Source organism: Tinamus guttatus, unplaced genomic scaffold, assembly GCF_059628265.1.
Source record: "Tinamus guttatus ecotype Peru unplaced genomic scaffold, ASM5962826v1 Tinamus_guttatus_pri_ptg000045l, whole genome shotgun sequence".
Classification (NCBI taxonomy): Eukaryota; Metazoa; Chordata; class Aves; order Tinamiformes; family Tinamidae; genus Tinamus; species Tinamus guttatus.
Genome location: NW_028288579.1, coordinates 2,289,341 through 2,309,969, shown reverse-complemented (window position 1 = coordinate 2,309,969; position 20,629 = coordinate 2,289,341). Strand labels below are relative to the sequence as shown.

General features: G+C 44.1%; 1 protein-coding gene across 2 annotated transcripts in view; it reads right to left on the bottom strand.

Annotated features, from left to right (window-relative positions):
- Positions 1 to 7,621, bottom strand: part of TEX2 (testis expressed 2) — a 45,684-nt gene extending 38,063 nt beyond the window's left edge. For both annotated transcript variants that reach the window (XR_015914099.1, XM_088537886.1), the window contains exon 1: positions 7,540 to 7,621. The gene's annotated coding sequence lies outside the window, so the exon portion shown is untranslated. The remainder of the gene's footprint in view (positions 1 to 7,539) is intronic.
- Positions 7,622 to 20,629: the final 13,008 nt, after the last annotated feature.

The window sequence follows — 20,629 nt, the reverse complement described above, 5'->3', positions numbered from 1 at the left end:
TTTCAAGCCAAGTTGAAAAGGAAGAAGTATGAAAGTGATTAGACATAAGCAACTATTGCTGAGGAGGTCTTACAAAGACAAGCCTTATCAGCCTGAACAGCAGTTACAAACAAGAGAAGGAACATATGGATCATTTCATTTACCACCAACACACACTTATCTATGCACTCAATCCCAAACATTACACAAAAGTACTGGGACAGAGAGGGAAGCCCCTCCAGGCAACAGAAATGACAGCTGTGTTAAGCCAGCTGAATGGAATTACCCAGCCTGGAAGGCAGCCAGGGCACAGAAATCCTCACCTTGCACTCGCTGCTCTCGGGCAGGGAGACAAGCCAAACCCGCAGGACGCAGGCAGGAGAGGCGGGAAGGCACCGTGGGAATGCGCAGGGCCCCAACGGGAGGAACATCCTGCAGCCTGCAGAATCACGGGCACGTCTGTCCCAGCCCAGCGTCCCAAAGGAGAAGACAGGACAACGTGCTGCAACTGCAGGGGTGAAGACAGCACCAAACCTAGATGGAAACTTTCACTCTGTCTGCTTTTAGCATCACATGCTAAGCAATATTTCCTAATCAAACTACCATAATCACAAGAATGCGAGCATGACTCTCTCTCTTCCTCCCAAGGAAGCCTTTTTCTTCTCTTTGGGCTCATAAAAGACATTTTTGCTCTCTCAATCTTAATCACAATTTCCGACAAAAGAAAATTTATTTCTGCAGCTATTTAATTTCAGATCATAACTTCATTACAGCTCATGGCAGGTTGCAATTGCATTCCTCAGTACTTCATGATCTTGTGTGAAATTCCCAGCATTAAAGGAGATAGTAGCTTGGTTTGTGCTTATATTTTTGAACTTCAGTTTTAAAAACAAAGTATAAATTAAACCACATGAAATTCAGAGCAAAATCTAGAGTCTTACTGTTCTGTTTTCTTGTTCCAATATGCAAATACGCATTTTAACCTTGAGCATCCCATCTCCTCCCAGCCTCGGGTGTGCAGTGGTTAGATGACAGCCTTGCACCAGGGCACGACGCGCTGGCGGGATCAGCGACCCCACGGTTCCGCCATCCCTAAGGGATGCTCCTGTCGCCCAACACCACTGGGGTCACAGAGTGTAACAGTTTCTGAACCACAGAGACACTATGTAATGAATGCTGAAGCCCAGTTCATATAACTATTCATTTGTACCACCCTTCTGGCCTTTATGGGAAAACACCAGTGTCTACGGTGCTTTATTGATCGTCTGTTATCATTTGACTTCCATCATCTCTTGTCTTCTGGAGCACTGACTTAACCACTGTGCAATGTATTGATCTGGATTTTGCATAGCAGAATAACATGCTTTGCTCTTTGGAAAGACAGAGTTAAAATAAAAACAGGAGAGAAATACAACGAACAGAGAAGTACAGTACAGAAATGCAAGATGACAAATCAGAGAAGCTGCCCTTTTTCACCATGATATTCTCATAGCTTTTCAAAGACATTAATGATCAGCTTGATCAGGGAGAGGAGTTCTGAGTACCCAGAGAATAAAGCAGACTGGTAAATAATCTGATGCTGCAGAACGCCTCTCTGAGGAGAGCAGAGCAGGGGGCAGGGGGAAAACAAATGCAAAACTTACACAGCTTAGTGCACAAAGATGTTTCAGCCATTCCAACCCACTTTCCTGTCAAAACTTGCGCCTCTGCTTCCCATCTCTGAGAACTTCCAGCAGGAGCAGACTGCCTTTGGCTAACAGAGAAGTTTTGAAGTAACTCATCTCAGAAGCCCTAATTGAACAATTTCAACACTCATGTTTTATTTTTCAAATACTGGTTGTGAAGGATTTTCATTAAAGAATCACCACAATACAGCTGTTAATCAGTTCTTAAAATGGATATCCCATAGCCTCGGGGATCCAAAATAATTCATTAAAGTAACAGCCTTGCTCCACAGCAAGACACTACAGAGAAGGCAGGTAACACAGGAACAACAACACAGGCAAATGTTGCATTACAGAACGGATCTGTTTGGAACTTCTAAGCCTGCCAAAGAGAGGATATTTTTGTTCTGTCAGTATGCTCAAAAACCTCATGAAACTAAGTTAACACACAGCAGTCTTCAATGCAAGATTATTCCAATAAAACACTTACACAAAAGAACCTCAACATATACCTATATAACAAAAAAAAAAAATGCCAAAGTAAATTCTTTTGGACCTATTGAGATGCAAACTCACCCCAAATCCAAACTGCTCCATTCTGAAGGACAGCACACAGAGGTGCTATGTCTCCAGGTAGTTAAATCTTAATTCTCACAACACTTTTGAGTGAACAGGCACCAAGGCCAAAGCTATTTTGTGAAGTTGAACGGTCGCAGACCACTGGTCTAATCACCGTGTCTTGTTGACGCAGGCCAGGATGGCATCTTGATCAATAATTATTAACTTTCTACCTTCAAACTTTTGAGTTTGCCAAATTAACAGAAGGTTTAAAAAGTGAAACGGACCAAAGCAGATCATCCACAGTTCTGACATGGACATTGGGTCCTATATTTTTATGGCACTGTAATCAGGATTTTGTACCACACACACAGAAAAGAACTGGCAGCACAAAAAGCACCCAAAGCTTTGCTGCGTGGATCTCACCACTTACAGCAATCCTCTACGATAATGCAGTAATGCACATCTGGGTAGTCGCAGGCCGCATCGGTAGCAGGGTCTTCTTCCCAAAACAGATACCCCTAAAACCGGGGTGTACTGCCCTCATCAAGTTGAGACCCAGGCAGCTCCACCTCTATGTGAGGAAGAACTTCTTTCCTGTCAGGGTGCCAGAGCCCTGGCACAGGCTGCCCAGAGAGGTTGTGGAGTCTCCTTCTCTGGAGATCTTCAAACCCGCCTGATGCCACCCTGTGCCCCTGCTCTGGGTGTCCCTGCTGGAGCAGGGGTTGGACTGGGTGATCCCTAGAGGTCCCTGCCAACCTCAACCATTCTGTGACTCTGTGTGATTCTGTGATTGAAAGAAAAGTCAGCAATCAGCAAGAGCTTTATGCATAATATAGGAACATGCATCTGAGCACTGAAATGAGAAGCAAAGAATGGGGAGTTCTAACCAATAATCCTGAAGTTTTATTATTCCCTCTGGAACATGCAAAGGCATCTTATGTGTGGCTATTAGACTAGAGAGGTTTCTGAGAGACAGACAATGCTGCACTTTGCAGTTCTGCCTTCACTAAAAAGTTAAATACTCTTTCTACTCAAGCCACATATGACTGGGTTATTCGGTTGAGCTTAGAGAAACCATTTCCATATTGTACATATCTTGAAGTTTGTTGTTCCCATTCCCAGCTATAACAAAAATAATAATATAGGGGAGCATAAGCCCATTTCCATCTCCTCCTCATGAAGACAATACCTCCCCCACAGACCTGTGCAATAGAAGCCTGAAGCAGTAACAGAAAAACAGAAGTGGACACAGTACTTGGCTGAACTTAACCTAGCTAAGCACTCTCATTCTTACATCTCTCACCTGTACCTTCTTTCTGTCAACACCAACATTTAAGCAAACAACCTGCTGTGCTGTTGAATTATTCCTCACAGTATGGACCCACCTTCCCCCAGGAAGAAATAACACAGGATTTTCATGCTTTTGCTTCACAAAGTAAGAAGGAGGGGAAGATGAAACCTAGGTAATTAAACATCCTGTTCTAATATCCCGGTTTAAGAGCATAACTGACAGTATTTGGTAGACAGAACCCACAGTATTTTCTACCTTCAGAGTATTCTGCTAAAAAACAAAACTAAAAGCCCCTACAAGATCCTTGTTTACAAAATACATGCTCCTCTTGAAGGGCGGATTAACACTGTTTCTGTAGACTCACTGAAAGGACATCCCAAAGGATAGCAACAGCCACAAACAGCCAAGCCAAGGCCACTTGCATGCACAACAAAACCAAATGCTAGATAATGACCAAATACTTCAACAAAATTAGTTCACATCAGTATCCAGTTTTCATACAAAGTCTTCTTTTGCACTAAATCATGTTGTGAATATGGCAAATTTCACATTAAAAGAAAAGTGTATTGGAGCTATTTAAAAAAAAAAAAAAACAGATACAGAAGTTTGCTGAGCTACACAAAGCTGTGAGCTACAGTCATAGCAGCTGCAGATATTGTCACAGGCAAGAGAGAAGAGACCATTCAGTGGTAGGTGGCCTTCAGATCAACTTAGCTGAGTAAAGCTGGAGACCTTTAAGCAGCTGAGAAGTACTAAAAACCAAAAAGCAAGTTAGAATGGGGGTTTTATTCTGCACACACACACACAAGAAGTAGTGAATGAGAGAATCAGACTGCGGTAATCAAGTTAAATAAAAATCAATAAAGTTACTAAATTATTCTCCATCAAATTCTCTTCAAGTCTCTGTCACAATGCCTTTAAAACCTTTAATAGTTATATCATTAATATGCTGAAATCACTGCCTGTTCATACTGCCTCGCTGTTTCCTTCATCTAGAGTCATCCATTGTCTGTTGAACTGTTAAGCTCTTTGAAGAAGAAATCGTCTTTTCTGATCATTATACAGGATCTTGGGAAAACGAACACTGATTCGCGAACTACTTTCCTAGACACCTCATACCAGTGCAGGTAAGCTGATATTTTTCCCAGGAACATAAGTGAAAGCTTAAAATGAAATAAACATCCTGTTTGCCAACTACCTGAAATTCTGAAATCTGACAGAGGTGTTGCCCTTTAAGTTCCCTTGGAGTTTAATTTATCCTGTCATTTCTTCTCTACAGCACTACGGTGCAATCGTAACAGAATTCACAGTGAAGGAGGCCTCTGGAGCTTCCCTGACCAAATCACTTGCTCAGAACAGGGCCAGCTTCTAACCTGATGCCAAGGAGAAAGCACCTAGAACAAGGTCAATTCCATACAGTGTTGCCAGTCTGACTCTGACCTTCAGAGATCTTGGGCCAAGCATCAACATAAGAGACAACATATTAAATTCTAGATGCCTCTATGTGGAGGCTTTTCTTTGGATGGGTCTTTCACTGCCCAGCAGGCACAAAGCCAGCGCTGCCTCACTTAACTCCCTCCCTTGCCCCTTAAGTGCTGCATCTTTCACGAGCGCTGCCATTCAGTATTATTCTTTCTATATTTCACTGTTCTGTGATCCTTCACCTCCTAATCACACCTTGTCTAATGTCTTAAAGAAAACTTGCTTGCACCACCTAGAAGAAGAAGAGTCACCGTTCATTCCCTTTATGGACACATGTGGCATCCTTACGCATTCCCAAAGTTATCTCTATCCTGGATACAGTGTGTCTTTTCCAATATTAAGTACGTACTCATTAAGACTCACAATATTAACTCTTACCTTTAATCTTTTTCCTCCTACCCGCAACTTATGTTGTCATCCAACTGTTTGATTTAGGACACAATGCTTTCATTCAAGGATAAGTGTTTGAAAGCACCATTGAATTAACATTACTAGCTATTTAGGACAGCTGATGTCACGATTTCCAGCTCACCAGCAGAAAAGAATAAAGATGCAGAAATTTGAGTGCCTGCACGAAGCTCCAAGAAGCTCCAAGAATCTCCTGATCCTTTATTCTTCTGAAATCTGCAGTTTACCTTAATAAACCAAGTTTTACCTCTCCAACTCCTGTGCAGCTATTCCCAGCTAGCCTTCAAGCATTCAGCATCTGAGCTTACCTACATAATGGAGCCCAATAGGCCAAGCTTGATCCTTGATACCTTTGGTACCTTGATACCTTGATCTCTTTGTCTAGGGTTCATCTAACACGCTGGACTAAGTTAGCAAAGAAAGGCAAGATCAGAGCAGCACAACCCTTTAATTATCAGCTAACATGCTGTTTGAGTATAAAATGCATCTTCATTCCTCTAGTTATGTGGATTTGGTGTATTCCAATTACATAAGTACATTATCCATCTTTACTAGGTAAGTTTTACTCTCTCCTATTATTTGTTTACCCACCTACAGCAATATAAAGGTTCCTGGCATAATACCTTCTGCCTAGGTTTCTTACTCCACATCCTTTACTGTGTGATACAGTCGTTCTGGAAGTTATGGGAGTCCTGAAAGTCATCCTGGACAACTAAGCACTTGCTATTAATGTTTGAAACTACTACATGGTATCACTACCTGATCTGAAAGGAGTATGCAATAAATAAATATACTTTCTGTACTTTTTGGAGTTTTGACTTTGGATTTCACTAATGCATTTTCTTTTCTGAAATAAAAGAGAGGTCATTTAAACGGAGGTCATTTGAACAAATTCTTTGCACAGAGCAAAAATGAAGTTTACAAAAAAAGTCCTCAGCTTATCAACACAACTCACAGGAGACACCGTACAGCACCCCAAGAGATGTCTTCGATATAGTGTAAGTACAGTATAAGAGTCCTTTGAGCACAGAAATACCTTTTGGGTCTGCTCAGGAGATCGCCTTACCCAAGTCTACTCTGAAGCCTCAGCACCTACATGTAGTGATATTAATATGCCACCCACAACAGAGCAGTTTTGTGGGTCAGGTTTGAAGTCAATCAGAAGACTGACCTTTTATCTACGATAAAAAATAATGATGTCAGAGTCTTTAAAAGCCAATCTAGCATTAAAAAGAAAAAAGAAAAAAAAAAAAAAGATAACTTAGTTTCTCTTCCTTAAGTGCTTTTACCTCTGATTTAGCACATTTCCCATTTAGAGAAAATTGACATGAGATACTCGCTCACACAGCCTGAATTTTATTCAGAGATTAAGAATGTAGACTTATTTAAAAACTCCAATGAAGGCTATATCTTCTTGGATAAAACATGCCCCTGAGGTTATGAGGCTGCCTTGTTTTTCCACAATTTAACAGGCAAAAACATCTTGAAAGAGGAGTCGTATGAACACAGAGGAGTATGACAAAGCATCTTAATAGAAGATAATCTCAGAGCACCAAAGTCGTACAGTAATTTATCTTGCGATATGAAAATTGCAAATAAAAGTTTAACGAAGCTCAGTGGTGTACCAAAGGGCTCAGGATTACACGAGGTCCTGCAGGAGCTCCCTGACGCCTTTGCTGAGAGGCACCAAGGAGAAGTTTGAGCTCAGGCACTTGGAGGGAACTTGTATGGGAGGGTAAATACAGAGACTGAACTGCAGCAGAGGTGAGGCACAATGAGACAGCGAGCCGCAGGACAGCCAGAAACTAACGAGCTGACGCCCAGGACGGAAAAATAACATAATTAATTTTGAAAAATAATTATTTTAGGTGAGGAAAAAAATAAATAAATAATGGCTCCGTGTTGATGCAAAGGGCAAATTAAAGATTTCTCCCGCCGCCGAGCTCCCGCACGGCTGAACGCTTCAGCTTGCGGCTGCCTCTGAAGGCGCCGCTGCCCAGCGGCTCCGGCCCCGCTCGCAGCCCGATGGCCGCGGTGGCAGCGGCCGCCTCGGCGCGGGCCGAGCCCCGAGCGCGGCCCCGCTCGCCCCGCGCCGCCCGCGCCGAGCCGGGCCGGGTCGGGCCGCCCCTTCCCCGCCGCCGCGGCCCCGCTCACCTCTCCGCGGCTCATGGCACTGCCCGGCGCGGCGGCGGCGGCGTCCCCGTCCCCCGGCCCGCGCCGCCAGCGCCGCGCCGGGCGGCGGCAGGGGGAGGAGAAGCGGCGGGGCCGCCCGGCGCCGCCAATCCGGGCCCCGCGGTGGGCAGGGCCTGCGCGGGCCGCCGCAGCGCCGGGCCCAGGGGCGGGCCGGGCCTGGCCGGGCCGCTGCCGCCAGCCGGGGTCCCGCCGGCCCGGGCTCCGCTCCCCGGCCCAGCCATGGGCCTAGGGGCTCCCTGCTGCCCTGGCCAAGTTTCTGAGCAGCCATTTCCGGGAGAAGGATCCTGCGCTTGGGGCTCGGGCAGGGGGCGGTTGGCAACTGGCTTTTTTGTGAGGTAGATTTTGTTTATACCTCTGTGGGCTGTATGCGTGTATATAGACATATACACACATAAGACCTACATATATCTATACACATGCACGCGAACTACATAGTGATTTTGCAGCTAGTGCTACTGCTGTAATCTCTCCCTCAGTCGTTTCTTGGAAGCAGCTCCTGCCTGCAGGAAGCGTATGGACATGCCAGCACACAAAACAAGAGCGTTTACTATGAAAACATTACACCAACAACCAAAAATCCTGTTGACCAAAGAGCTCGGCAGCTGCCCTGGTGAACGTACCATGCCAGAGATTGTTTTATTATCTGTTTGTATTTCACAATTTGCAGTGGACAGAGAAAGAATTTTTCCAGAGCCCTGGTGTTAGTCTGTTTTTTTCAAGGTTCTTAGCAGCTCTTTTTTAAAGCAGGTTTCCTGGGTAATGGTAAAACCAGAGGTGAAGGAGGGTGGTCAGAATCCAGCAAAATCTGCTCCAGTGGGAAAAGAGCTGAGCTCTCCAAATCAAGGGTCAGGTCCTTCAAGTAAGTAAATGTCCAAGTGCCACAGTGAGCAGTCTCAAGTCCCCCAGAGTTAAGGTACCCAAGAAAATAATAGAATCACAGAATGGTGAAGGCTGGAAGGGACCTCTAGGGATCATCTAGTCCAACCCCTGCACACGCAGGGTCACTAGAGCACGTGGCACAGGGCTGCGTCCAAGCGGGTTCTGAAGATCTCCAGAGAAGGAGACTCCACAACCTCTCTGGGCAGCCTGTTCCAGTATAAAAGACTAAATTATCTGATCATTGCATCATCTTTACTCACCATCTACTGATTTTGTAACTTAAAAAGACAATATTTAACATATGGAAAAAGTGTGTTCAGTCATCTATGATATATTTCTTTTTATAGCTCTCGCAGTACACAAGCAGACCTTTGTATCATTATACCAAGTTGGTGTTAGTATTTCCAAAGTCTGAAGATAAGATAATGGGTTTTGTTTTCCTAATAACAGGTTCCTTCAGCATGAATATAGTCTGTGCCTGACACCGTAACTGATTGTGCTCAGCTGTGTTAAACTATAAGCAACTCAACTAGCTGAGCTAGTTCTAAAGCTTTTCTACTCACTATTTGCACCTAAGTTAGGCCAAATACACTCTAAAAGGCCCAGCCTCAGGAGAATATGTTTTCTACTTCAAGTTAGAGGCTTCTATGGAGTGATACATGCTGAGCAAAGGCTGGAGCCAGCCGCTAGGAAATACTGCACACAAGCAATGCCTGAACAGGTTACCTGGGCTCCACAGTGTGTGTGCCCTCTTGGGACTCCTCTTCCAACGGCGAATCCCAAACAGGTGGAACAGGGAAAAAAGAGGTAACTTCTGAATTTCTGAATGTTTAAAGAGAGAGTAACTCCTTTTGTTGGATAATTTATCTTCCATCCATCCTACAAAAAGACAAGAATAAAGTCATGCTTATTTATTCTTAATATTTCTGTATTCTACATATAAATATACAATCATTCTGAGACATGACAGGCCTGCAGGTTCTAGAAATAGGTATCAGTAGTCAGGAGCTGCTTTTGAAAAAAATAAAAAAAAAAACTTTAATCTTTCAGAATTTGTAAGAAAGACATCTAAATGCCTCTTTTAAAAAGTGCTTGAGACGGCTGGAAAATAAGAAGTCATATTTCTTTCCCAGAGCTACTGTGAGACTCCGTTCATTTCTCTCTTTCTGTAATGCTGCATCAGAATTTCACAGTTTAAAGCTTGTACTTTGGGAAAAAGGGGGCATTACATGAGATTTGGGTTTCCACATGGTTTTCACAAGCCCTTCCTTGCCTTCAATGAGATCTCCTGGGGGAGACCTGAGGACTTCAGCACAGGTCTGCTTGCAGTTGTTAAACTGAGAAGCTTTGAAATAAATGAGGCAGCAGCTGTGCCCAACGTGTGAATCCTGGCATGCATAGCTCTGTGTACGTGTATGAAAACAGCTTTACTGGCTGTTTTTTTGTCTTCTGCATCATGCTCTTGTTATCTGTACAATATTGAACACAACAGAAAGAGGCTTAGCACTGAAAAAGACAAACAAGACCCCACTGCCCACTCAGCGTACGCCAACCCAACAGGCACTCGCAAGGCCAAGGCTTCCTAGAGGGCTGCAGCTGGTGGTGATTATGGGGAGGAGGAGGGAATGCCACACTGCTTCCACAGGGAATGCGTGCCTAGCTTCCGCTGGGCTGTCAAACACAAACCATAGCATTCTCAGCACCTCCCATTTCTCTCCCTGCCCATGGCTTCGCTGTTCTTCCTGGACTCAAACTCTCTGCCTCCTCCTCTGCCACACTCTCTAGTTGCCAATCTACCCATTCTGGCCTCCTGCATCTCTCTGTTCCTCATCCACTAAGCCCTGCTCCTGAGCACATACCCAGTGCTGCTCTCTGGCTTCTCACTGGCACCAAGGAGCACAGCCAGGTCATATCCTCCTCAAAGGAGCTTCCCAGCTAGGTCCCTGGGCCTAACTCCACTTCACTTTCTAAAATCCCCCTGGAACCTGCAGAGGTTTTAGACTAGTTTGCCAAGGATCAGTGAAGAAACAGCCCTGTACTACTCACACCGAATTCTTGTGCACAGAGAAAGTTAATTTCCTTGCTAAATAAATACAAGCTGGTGCCCTCCAGAGTCAGCAGAAGTTGTAGCGTCTGCCTGACTCCTTGCAGCTTTGGGCTGGTGTATTGGAGAAAGGGCAACAGTGCAGGCAACAGCGTGGCTGCCAGGAGATCCGATGTATTCACGGAACAGGCAAGAACCGCCTCAGCATCTTGGCTTGGGCAAGCCCTGGCAGGGCACTGCAAAATCCCTGCGCCGTCCCCGCCGCCGGCACCGGTGCTCGAAGTGCACGGCCAAGGTCACCCCCGGGCAGACCTCTTCCCAGGGAAGGAGCGTTACAGTGCAGCCTGGGTCAGACCCTTTGAGCGCTGTGAATTAGCACAGGTGTCTCTAAGGCCTTGCAAAACCTTCTTGATGCTGCTTCTCGCCGCTCGTGCTCGCCTACCTGTGGTGCCGCCGGTGTCCGGGGAGGAGGTGAGCCCGTGCGCTGTGCAGCACAGCCATGTGCAGGCTGCCAAAGTCACACGAAGGTTGCAAGAGCTGCTATCTGGATTCCAGTGTACCTGGCAATTGGACAAAACTCTGAAAGGCTGAAATTTGATCTGCACATGACGGAGAAGTCAATACCCCTCCCTCTGCAGGGACCTCTGTGAGTTAGAATATACACTGGCTGAGCGCTGGAGTACTTCACGGTGCAAATGTGATAAAATACGAAGCTGGGAGAAGGCATGGGCGATATGGGGCCCTTTTGTCTGCTCGGCCATTAGATTAGAAACCCTTGACAGTACCATCATATGCTACAGTCTTCTATTAACTTGGAAAAGCAAAGCACAAAGTAAACAGCAAGTGACCTGACCTGCCAAATCACTCACCTATTTTAAAACTACAAGTAAATTTAGTATGCCTGATACTGAACAGCTGAAACTACAGGTTTAACCAGGCAAATACACTACTGCTTTCCATATACATAACTCCATACACCACAGGAGCATTAACCCCAGCCAGCAGTAGCTTTCTGCTACTGCCAGGGCTCAGGTTCTGCACTCAGAAAAGAGCATTGCCTGGGGACTAGAAATAACAGCAATCTTTAGACATGGCACTTGGAACCAACCTGTCCAACATTCAGGAGGAAGTAGCTCCATAGTGTTTAGGGGACACAGCAGAAAGTATTATCAGGTCATTTATGACAATTTTATTGGCTTGTCTTCCCAGGGAAAGTCAGATAAAATAATCCAAATGAATCACAAGTGCATTTGAAAGTGGTTAGTGAAGTTATGTTACAGTCCTGCATGGATGTTTTTACTGAGAATTAAAGTGGCCTTCATTTGATTTACCTTTCTTCAATTTCAGAGTGAAGTATGCTAAATCAAGCTAATGCCACTTAATTCTGAATAAAACTATCTGCATAGGGGCTTAATAGAATTTAACTAATCAATTTTGAAAGATAATTCAGGTGACGTTTCCCAAGTGTCCCCTTCGAGGAAAGTCTCTCATCAATAGACTTAATAGGAACTGTTCCTGGATCATGCTGGCGTGAGCTCAAAACATCAACACTAACCAAAAAACAGCAATGTCTCACACAGATGTCTTTGTTCTGAGAGCGTTAACATCTGCTCCAGAACTGGACGTATATCTGGTAACATCCAAGGTAATTGTCTACTCTGAGGCAGTGGGATTACCCCACTCAGCTTCACCTTGTAATTTAAATGTAATTTAAATCTGGTGCATACCCCAGTCTCCAAACACACCAGTTGCCCTGTTCCTTCTGCTCAGCTTCTACATCCATCTTACACTGCTACCCTATGCAAATAGCACCACACAGTGAAAGGCAACATCTGACTCCATATGACCTTGTTTTTGACAATATAGGAACTGTTCCTGTTCTTGAACTGTTGTTCAAGAGTGAGTCATGTTTTGTTCAAAGCATCATTAAATCTTTCAATTAAACATTGCTCAGTAATCCATCCAAACAGAATCTCTGTGTCAAAATTACCCAACGTAATATATCTTCCACATTAATCCAGCGAGACATACTAGGGAATCTGTTAAGCACATGCACAATCTGCTATAAAAAGGGGTAATGTCTATCAAAAGCCATGACCCTTTAGACTGTCAAATTCAGAGGTACAGGCTCTTTTCAAACCTTTCAGATGTGAGACACACTAGTCAGTGCCACCTTATATGGCATATAGACAGAGAATTAATCTTGATATTCAAATACTTCCAAAACTTTCATGTTTTAAAATAGCAAAATGCGTTTCTTTTGAAGTATGGGTTTGTTACAGCTATTTAGGAACCTCTTACTGAACTCAGATGATTCTTGAACTTCCCCTGGGGATGGTTTAGATGTCAGTGTTCATTCATTAACAGACTGGAAACTGTCCAGGACAATATTGCAAGAGAACACATGATGTCCAGGCTTTCCTTCTCTTCCTGTCTTGAACAGGACTCATGCAGTTCTCTACAAGTAAATTCAGGTTTAAGTATGATAGGTGGGACAAGGAACGGGGAGAAACTCAGCTCAGTGTTAGCAGGGCATACACTGCTTACTGGTCAACAAGCTATTTCTCTCTAGTGGCAAGACAAGCATAAAGTACAAGCTTACTTGAGCAGTGACAGTCCCATCTAGCCCAGATTCCAATACGCCTTCCTCATCACTGACAGCAAGCACGCAAAGATCTTACTCTTCAACTCATAGCAGAGACACGTACCGAGTATCTCATCTTAATACCACCCACACAGAGTGCTCAGGAAACCTCCCTGACCCCAGAACCTTGAGCTGTGGCTGTTTGTTGGCAACCGGCGTAAGAAACAAAGAAACTCTTGCAGAAGCCAGCGCTGGAAGAGGAAGACTCACTATGAAAGAAGGCAAAGGTGGAGAAGCAGCTACCTACCACATTGCCATCTTGTCCTGAGCGTGCAGGTGGGCTCTGCAGCCGTGGGGGAGTGCGCAGAGCTGCTGCGGGTCCCCGTGGGCTGGCAGAACAGCCCTCCCAAAACCAGGCAGAACTGGATACACTCCACGAGGGCTTCTGGATAAAGTGCTAGCTGAAAGGGTTGAAATTGCTTACAAAGAAACTGTCTCCTCTGGTGTGATTCCTCCCTTGTTCGAAGTAACACGGTTTTGTGCTTTTTTATATATATAAAAAAGGCTGCATCAAAATACCTGAGTGATCAATTTTCTCTGCTATTAGAAACAATCCACTGGGCCTAAAACCACCTAAGTGCTTTGGTCAAAGACAGGGAATAAAAGCTCACTCATTTCCTCATGGAAAGGCAACAGCTTTGTCCCTCAGACTGCAACTGCACGGAGCTGGCAGAGTCAAGCATGTGTGAGGCATGATTGCTTCGTTTATGAAGTGCAGAAGAGGGGACATGGGCTGCGAACATGACAGCTCCTGACAGTTCCTTTCATTGACGTAATTACAAAGTAGGTGTAAAGCAGTTGTCCAGGCAAACTAGTGACTTTGCACTGGTGAAAATGACTCCAGAAGACACAGCAATTAGGAGAATGAGTTGATGGGAGTACCCAGCCTTGCCCATGTTTGCATGCAGAGAAGAAAAAAGATATGTGACCTTTTGAGCCAGTCAGTGCACTAATTAGTGTGTCAGAGATAATAACCATTAAACATGAAAATCTGACCCATATATACACTACAAAAGAGAAAAAAGCAACCATTTACTTAAGTTTCTGTTATACTGTTAATGATTATGAGCTGAGAATCATGCAGAAAACTTGTAATCAAAAAGCATCAGTTTACTCCTTGGAGGGGCTGTTCCTCAGATCTGCTTTCCACAGGCTCACTCAGTATAGAGAGAAACAGCAGGATTGTGTGATTCATCCTCAAATGATCAAAAAGGAATCAAGTCAGTGGAAAAGATCACCTTAAGCAATGAAAAAAAATCAAGATATTAAAAAAAAAAACCTTTCAGCATTTTTTGTTTGACAGAACTCAGGTGTGTGTCAGGGCTATCTTCTAACAGGGAGCCCTGCCTCCCTGCAGCAATGAATAAACTGGATTTAAGCAGCGTACACAATGTTCTGAGGTTTGGGGGCTGAGCCAGCTAATACTTTCAGTCATGCTGAACATACCATCCTTCTGTAGAGATCAACTAGTCCCCGAGGTCCCTGCGAGGAACACAGGTCTCTCCTCCTAAGTCTGCATATTTCCCTTCTCTGCACCCTGAAGGTCTCCGGCTTCCAGCCAAGGGGGCAGATGTCTAGTGATTGTCACAGGCGCAGCACCCAGCGGCAGAACCAGTTTTTCGGGCGGGCTTGGTGCCCAGCGTGTGCTCTAAGCACATTTTGATCTGTTCTTCCAAAAACCTCCAGCCCTGAGGAATACCCTGGCTGGTGCTCAGCTATGTTCACTGAATCCCTCTGAAAATTGCAGCCAGGAGGCAGTTCACTTCTGCTCTCTCTTTTGCCTCTATGTAGGCATTCCTAGGAATTCAGGGCACTGCAAAATGCTTCTGTTCGTATCTGCTCAAGTGGTGATGGCCACATGTGATGAGAGCTAGGGGAGCATCAGGCACGACAGGTCCGTCCAGCTGGCTTGTGAAAAGAATCATCGTTAATGGCTATACCAACTGGAGCAATACAGGCCAGCTAATCCTGAGTGCTAAAACCCAATAATGTGAGCACAATCAGTGGCTATAAAATTTGAGCTGCTATTTTCCATGCAAGGACTGCATTTAGATGCTCTTTGATTTACCTGGTTTCAGCTCTGCCACGGATAACACTGCAGAATCACAGCTCATCTCCAGCCACCTCTGCGCTTTTGCCTCGTAACAGCTGCTACAGCTCCTGGCCGTCCCATTTGTCTGCATTTTTAAAATGCCTGCTCCTTTAACGATCCTGAAGTTGAAATGAAAAAATAAAACCTAACTCAAACAGTAACAAAATCAAATCTATGTTTTGCATTACTGAGATTCTGTGAGATTTTCATTATTATTTCCCTTGAATATTTTAAAATTACTCAAAAGCAAATCTATATTTCCTATTGACAGTCCCATTCTAATTTAATAACCTAGGTGGCTGCAATTTTCATTAAATTGACTTACACTCTGACCGCATTTTAATAGACTCGACATTTTTTTTCCATTAGACTCTCTCAGCCTCCTGACAAGCAGGGATGCCAAATCCCCCCTTCCAGTAACGCAGTGACTCATCCCACTTGAGCCGGAGTCCTTATCTTTCCTCATTGATATCAATCTCCCTGTCCCCTCCACTCCCGAGGACAGGCCGGCAGCCCTGCATTAGCATTTCCACTGCCTCTGAAGCACTCATCCCTGAACAAATAGAGAATCCTCCAGGGAGAGACTGGGCTGCAAGCAGTGGTTCTACTTGGAGAGGACAAATTTCCCTTCCTGCTGGTCGGAGACTCAGCCAGCCCGGGGCTCGCACCAGGGAACAGCCCGGCTAGGTGGAGAGGGCCACGAGGGAGTTCAGACATTTGGCATGGATTTGTTCTGGGAGGACAGAGATCAGTGAGGGCTGTCGGATCAGCAGCTCTGAACAACGTGAAGTTCACGGGCAAGACATTTCTGCCCTCCTAGCACTAGCTCATTGATTTGCAAAGCGACACTGTCACTTGCAGTGGAACCTTGGCTCTGTGTGTAGTTAAAAATTGCATAAACAAAATTCAGTGCAGAGGATTTAAAAGCAAGCTCTTCCCATGCAAGTGCTGATAAGTGCGTCGAGGAACAAGGCAGTCACACTTCCTCTGCAGGCACTGAGCGGGGCTCGGATTATGCCAGCTAAATAACAGAGCAGTGTGATTTTGCATCTGAAAACGCACAGTCCCCGTGGCAATATCAGTCTGTTACACCAGCTGTAAGTCAGATAGGTTCCTCAGTGCCTCATGGCTAACGTTGCTATGCAAGACGAATACACCAAGAGCAGCAACTGAAATGAACCCATTCGTTGTCTTCCTGGATCAATGATGCTCTTACCTGTAAAAGTGCCTTTAATTGACAGGCATATTTTCTACTAGCAATCACCAGTCTTCTACAGACACATGAACATTTGGTTCAGGCCAACCCCTGCAGACTCGCTTCTGCCACAGCACATGCCAGGGCACCACGGGCACCACAAACTGGGGGGGTGATGGCTAATGTCACTAGGCTCACAATCCCTTCAGTTCTCTGCCCTTTTGCTGCTTGCTCCCCTCCCTTGTTCTGTTCTACTTCTTCCATTCCCTTTCCTCACATTAAAAGTAAAGCTTGCAAGGAAGGTTTGTTATCTTCCCAACAAAACATGAAAAAGAAAAAAGAAAACTGGTCACTGCTGCCTGTTCAATGAAAAAAAAGGTCACATCTTCATTGCCTGAAACAAGGCCCTGATTTTGTCTAGTGTTCTTTTACCTTCTAGAGGATGCAAAAAAGATGTACTAATCTATTAGCTGCAGAGTCAAATCCTAATTTTACCACAAGTGATATTTAACTGTATTCACAGGTTTAAGCATGCTAAAATACCTGCTGAATCTGAATTGCCCCTGAGCTCAGACCAGGATGCCGGGTGAGGCCCATTTCTAACCACCACCTCACTGAACGCAGCGCTGCTGCAGACCGTGGCCTGGTCTGAGCTCCTCTGCAAGGGCTACCTACATCTTTGCTGGTTTGTGCTAAGCCGCTGATTTTGGTTGCAAGCTGTTGTTTTGCTTATCTGTCATCAGACTTTGCAGGTGACTCCTTCCCTGATTAAACTGATTTCTTTTAGTATTAAATTCAAAACTTAACTGCCGTGATTATCTCCTGCAATGGTGAAAATTCTTTCAGCCTTCCCACCCAGCATATCTGTGTTTGGTGAGAAAACAAATTACCTGTATAAATATAAAAGGCTCCAATTTAACTGGAGCTTCCCACACGAGCCACGTTCTTATGGTTGCTAGACTCTCCATGCTCCTTTTCATGGGAGCACCTGTGATTTACACTGGACTGTTTCAAAGGATGAAGACAATGAGCATTTCTTCAGACATGACAACTTGCTTATTATTTTCCAAATAACAGTAAAAGTGATGTTTATTCTCCTTTCACTAGCCTGTTCAGAAAAGAAGCCATGAAGTTCTAAATAATCAAATAGTTGGCATTTTAAATTTGTACTTGAACTTTCTATCAATCGGATTTAATTTCTAGTTTAACTGGTGTCATTTTTTTTTCCCATTTGATCACTCTGTTTTTCTTAAGCTTTTTCTTTCCCTGAGCCTGTCCTTTCTCTCGCAATAGATCTGCTACAGCCAATCTGACAGCTTTACCCTCCCCCCCGCCCCGCCAAAAAAAGCTGGGGACTTATGGTGAAAGAGCTTAGTGATGAATTGCAACATTAAGAACCTGAACCAAATCCATCTCACAAAGAAGGAATTAGAACAAGCCCGTAACACCCCAGAAAAGTAAATAAATGGGGGGGAGGGGGTTATTCATTCACTGGGGAAAAGGATATTTACTCTTTGCAGAGTATGCCGGCATTTTACAAACAAGCCATTAACTGTCACATGCTCTAAACATACAGCAAGAGAGAAGGCAGGGCTCGAAGGTTTAGGCAGGGTTTCCTTCTTGAAAAGAGGCAGAGGTCCAGCTAGAGCGATTGTACTGCTGTAGGAATAAAAATCACAAGGTTCTGTTAACTCTATGCATATAGAGGAAAAAAGAAAAAACATATTTATACATATATATACACACACACACACGCGCGCGCGCTGCCCCCGTTGCGCAGCCCGCGGCCGCCAGGGGTCAGCGCAGCGCCAGGGCCGAGCGCGGCGGGCGCGGCCCCCTGTCCCGAGGCGCCCCCGGTCATGGCGATTCCCACTGGAGACACTTGAACACAAATGTTGTGAAAATCCACGCGAATTTCTTTGAAAAACACTAGCCTCAACCGCAAAAGTTAAGAACAAACAAACTTTAATGTCTCCTTACCCCAAAATTCAGATTCCTTGCAGGCTGTGATAACCGGAAAACATTACCAACAGCTAGAAGTACCCTTGTAGAAAAGTAACACCGTCACTTCAAACTCCTCAGAGTTAACACTCCAGTGATAACATTTTAAAGTGAAAAGCAACTCTCCTTGCTTCCCTAGCTCTTCATGAACCAGAACAAATGCTCTTAAAACAGAGCTAGAATTGCAGGGAAAGGGGCCCTTTTCCCCCGAGACACAGAGCCTCCGGCTGTGGCTGACAGGAAGGATGACACTCGTAGGCCCAGTTCTGCAAACTGCTCTTTCCTGCGGTCTCTCATGAAACTCAGTATTGCACAAACGGGGCAGTTTGTTCTGGTGCAGAACGGAATGAATCCCACCACACAGCCACAGCCTGGGTGGAAACGGGCAGCCGGCAGCTGCACTGCGTTGTGCGCCCCAGGTGCTACCACTGGGTGCAATGGGAAGACCAAAGCCCTCAAGGGGTCACCTCTCCAGGCCACCTGGGGTAAATCCAGGTCTGGCACCACGCCGGACTCTTTTAGGACACCCTTTTATTTGTCTTCCAAAAAAGCAAATGCTTAGCAACACACTTCACATTATGTTCACTGAGTTCAGCTTGCTAACAAGGTAGAAAATTGATTTTTTGTTTCTTTTTTCCTCTCTCAATACTGTATTGCTTGGCCTCTAATCTCAGTTTTACTCTGGTTCAGAAGCAAATTCAAAACTTATTTCTCAAGTGTTTTCAATGGGCTATGATGTGTGTTTGCCATGCAGAAGACATATCTATAACAAGACATTGGATTTATTGTGTAGCTGTTTGTTATAGCCACAGTAAACTTGTCTTCTGCAGAGGTCTGCTGAGCTAATGCCCTGTAATTTAAAATATTTTGGCATATTTGTAAGTTAAAACAGAAGTGCTCAAGGCAGTGCACAACATTTCAAGAAGTGGACAAATTCAATGTGTTTTAAGAGGGCAAAAATAAGCTTAGAGGTTAAAGCTGAATTAGATTAATGGATGACCACATCACTACACCACGTTCCTCAGGGGGCATTTTGAAACCTAGCTGAGACTGGAGCTTTTCAGAGCTGTGCCAGAGACTACACAAATGTGCATGGAGAGCTTTTCATTTTAAGTAATTTCACACAGAACTTATATGAACCCATCCTCAAGCAAACTTAGTGTGTTTACCTGGTTCCTGACAACATAGCTAGGTACCTGGAATCACTTATTGCAGAAATAACATCTTTCATATGTAAATTTATTTAACATATCACAGAATTTATCTATATGGTTCATCACTAAGAATAAACCTTTCAGGCACTCACTTGTGCATGGTCACCAATATGAATGTGCAAGATCCAGTGCAAAGTTCAATTCAAAGATTTATTTATTAAAATACCTTTTCACATTCCTTATGGTAACACATTTGTATGGACACTGATGGGATGCTAGAATGAACATTTGCCAACAGAAGAGCACTGTGAAGTAACTTATGAAAGATTTACAATACAAACAACATTTTCATAGGGAACAATAAATTAAAGAGATTAGCCAGTAACTGGAAAAACTAAATGTGTTTGGAATGAGGATAGAAAACCCTTTTGTATTTCTTGTTCTTTTTGTGCCTTTGATGCAATGCACAAAGCAATAACTATATATGTATATACAAATCCATATCCTCTCTTTCATTAATTGCTAATTAAAATGAGAACCTTCTTACTTGTGACCCAGATCTTGTAGTAATTTAATCTGCAGTAAGAAAAGGAGATAAATTGGTCAAAGACCAATTGGTTGAAGGGTTGGGGACAGTACTTTTTGGTTTTCTATTTTATGAAAACCAATGCGGCTGAGATGAACATAATTAGATCCAGGTTTAGAAGTGGATCCTCTCTAGCCTGAAATTTATACCCAGTTTTACTGAACCCCTAACTTGAAATAGCATCCCAGCACTGTTGGATTGAATGTGATCTTCAAAAGCCATAATAGTGTTTTATCGTGATAAAGAGAAACAGGATAGAAATTAAGCTCCAAACTAGATGCAAGTACAACTTTGGATCTCTCCTAAATATCAAATTAATATGGGTACATAACAGGATTTTCAGGCACAAACTCATTGACCTGGGTATCATATATCTACTCACCAAATATCTGTATTTCGCATTATCCAAAATAAATGTGATGGGCAGTTATTCCTCGAAGAACCATCACAAACCAA